At 38.7% G+C, this 3039-nt stretch overlaps 1 pseudogene; it reads right to left on the reverse strand.

Moving 5' to 3' along the window:
- Window positions 1–1806: 1806 nt before the first annotated feature.
- Window positions 1807–2162, reverse strand: LOC119805581 (annotated as a pseudogene).
- Window positions 2163–3039: the final 877 nt, after the last annotated feature.

Consider the following 3039-nt stretch of genomic DNA (forward strand, 5'->3'; position numbering starts at 1 on the left):
TATTTGCTGTTGAATAAAAATGTGTACATAGAACAAATACTGTACAATTAAAATTATATAAAGTTCTAGAGAGGCAAATTTAACCTAAAATACTAGAACTCGAAAGAGTGAGAAAGAAGAATGAAAAAATCTCTTTAAAAAAAGAATACTGGATTTTTTAAAATAGAGTATGCCAATAGCAGTCTGTCTGCAGTTTGTTTCTTTTTTCATGATTTATGCAAAGGCATTTGGTAGAATGCCACAAAATTTTCATAAACAAGGGACCTGGTTTTATGGAGATTGGATCAGGAATTAATTATATACTACTTGTTCATTGTTGTGACTACAGGCTATCCTAGGTGAAACTTTAATCTTGGTAGTCTCTATTGTTTTGCTTAGACATTAATCCTTACACTGACTGACATTTATTTTACCACGCGTACCTTAATTATGGATTGCCATCTGCATTAAATGCAACAACAAAACCTTTCTTTTATAGTGGTGTAAAACTACTTACTATTCTTTGAAATTTTGAGAGGTGCCAACCTCAATTCATGTATTGATACCCCAGCCATTCTTCAACAACTTCTGATGTGTGAATACTAAAGTCAAAATTCTACCATAGTTTTAACACTCATTAAAGCGCAATGTCTTCATAAGTTATGCATTTGTTCATTTTCAATAAACTGATATACATGCTAGAGTTATGTTTAAATATAGGTTCTTTGAAAATCCAAAATTATATGAGCAAGAAAATTGTTCAGCAGCAAAATTTGAGTTGCTTAAGAAAAGTATGCTGTTGGTCAGTTAAATACACTGTGTAAAAAACAAGAACTTCGAATGATTTCTTTAACTAGAGTGAGAAGATAAAAAACCTAGGTTTACAAAATAGAAGCTGGTCATAGGTAAAAATCAAGAAGTAGGTCATAGAAAGATAAGAAAATATGTGAAAGTTAGTGTAGATTCTATAAACAAATTGAAGTCCATATCCAATATTACAGGACCAAATGCTGAATCTGTTCATATCAATAAATAACTGATATCTAGTGACTTTTTACTAAATAGCTATTTTCTATATTAAGTTCACAGATTTTGTAGAACTACACTGATTTGGGAATTCACAAACAAATGTGTCCATGTTTAAATTTAAACATGTTGAATATATAAAATTACCTAGAATTAAATAATTGACCTACTATGGATATCAACCAAATGTGGTATATCAAGTACCAATAAGACTAGGCACCTCCCATTACATTAAGGCTTGATGAGGCAACCCAATATGAAGAATAGAATTCCAAAAGTCAGCAGTTAAAGCCCTGTTCTCATTGAGGACAAGCTACACAACTGTTGCATATATGCAGAGGGCCTAATTCAGTCCCATGCAGAAGCTCTAGCTGTCATTTCAGTCTCTGTGAGTTCTTATATGCCCAGGTTAGTTGATTCTGTGGATTTTCTTGTGATGCCCTTTAGCCCCCTGGTTTTTATAATCTTTCTTCCCTCTCTTCACCAGGATTCTCTGAGATCAATCTAATGTTTGGCTATGGGTCTTCATCTGTTTCTGTCAGGTTTTTTTTTTTGGAGAGAATATTCTTTTAATATCAACAATGACACCGTGTAACAGCACAGGGAGGAGAGAGTGGGAAGAGAAGATGGTTCGGCTTTCTCTCCCTAACCAGCCTGGATCTGAACAGCAGAACCCCAACAGCTTGGGAGCCACTCAGTGAACAGGAAGGGAGGGGCTGGAAACCAAGGCTTGAAACTTAAATAGAGGATGGCAAACTGGGAGAGGCCTGGTAGTGAGAGGGGTCTGGTGGCCGAGGAGCCCTAGCGCAGGTGTTTGGCCGTGAACATGCCTTTGGCCCTGCGCAGGATGGAGTCTTTGGCTGCATCATAGGGCTGCTCCTTGGATGGGATTTCCAGGACAGCTGGGATGGAGCGCTGGTGGGAGTCAAGGGCATGCCAAACCATCTCTGCGATGTACTGGTTGATGAGAATGATGCCAATGCCATCCCTGTTTAGAAACTGCCTGAAAGTGTCTTCGATCTCATTAATGGTAGTATCCTTCTAAACTACCAGGAAATTAGGGTGGCGGTTCTTGTTAAGCTCCCCTATGTCGCCCAGCAGGAAACCCGTTACCATGTGTCTCCAATCACCACAATTAGTTTACCCCTTCCCACCATTCTGTCGGCAGAACAGTCTGCCCCCGCAGCCTTTCTGTCAGTTTTTTGATGAAACCTCTCTGATGACAATTGGGTTAGGCACGAACCTATGAATATAACAGAATATTGTTAGTCATAATTACAGTGAATTTTCTTTTCTCCAATCATGTTTGGTTCCATCCTAGTTCTCTGGGCTATCCATCTTCTGGGCCCTGGTATTCCTTGCAGTGTCAGAGGTGGGCTGACACTCACGGCATGGTTCTAAGACTGAACCAGTCATTGGTTTGCCACTCCCACAATATGCATCACCCTTACCCCAGCACATCCCATAGTCAGGAAAGATTGTAGTAGAAAGTTATGTTGCTGGGTTGGTGTCCCAGTCCCTCTTCTGTAGGTCTTGCTTGATTATAGGAGATGACCACTTCAGGCTACATATCCGCTTTTGCTACGAGTCTTATCTTGGGTTATCCTTGTAGATTCCTGGGAGTTTCTTTCTAAATAAAATCTATCTTAGAATAATAAAAAAGAATTGCTGTAGCAAAAACCTACAGCCAGTAGCCTTCAAGTTACCTGCCCACTGGGGCGAGGCCTCTTATACTATTTATGCCAATATAAAGCATGCATCTGGTCTCTTTTCCAGCTACGGGATTCGGTTTATGATTTCCTTTCCAGCAGAGAATTCTGATTTGTGAGCCTACCCTTAAATAAAAAAAAAAATCTATATTTTTTCAATTCTAAGCTAGTGTGGGATTTCTTTTAAGCATCCTTCTTCAAAGAATTGAGAAAAACAATTACAGCAGCCCCAAATCATTCCAAATGCACACAAAAATTAAATCCTTTTCCTTCAGAGACCACATGTCCAGTTTCTTGTCATGGCTTGTATCAACCTTTCCTGTAG

Source organism: Arvicola amphibius, chromosome X (assembly GCF_903992535.2).
Source record: "Arvicola amphibius chromosome X, mArvAmp1.2, whole genome shotgun sequence".
Classification (NCBI taxonomy): Eukaryota; Metazoa; Chordata; class Mammalia; order Rodentia; family Cricetidae; genus Arvicola; species Arvicola amphibius.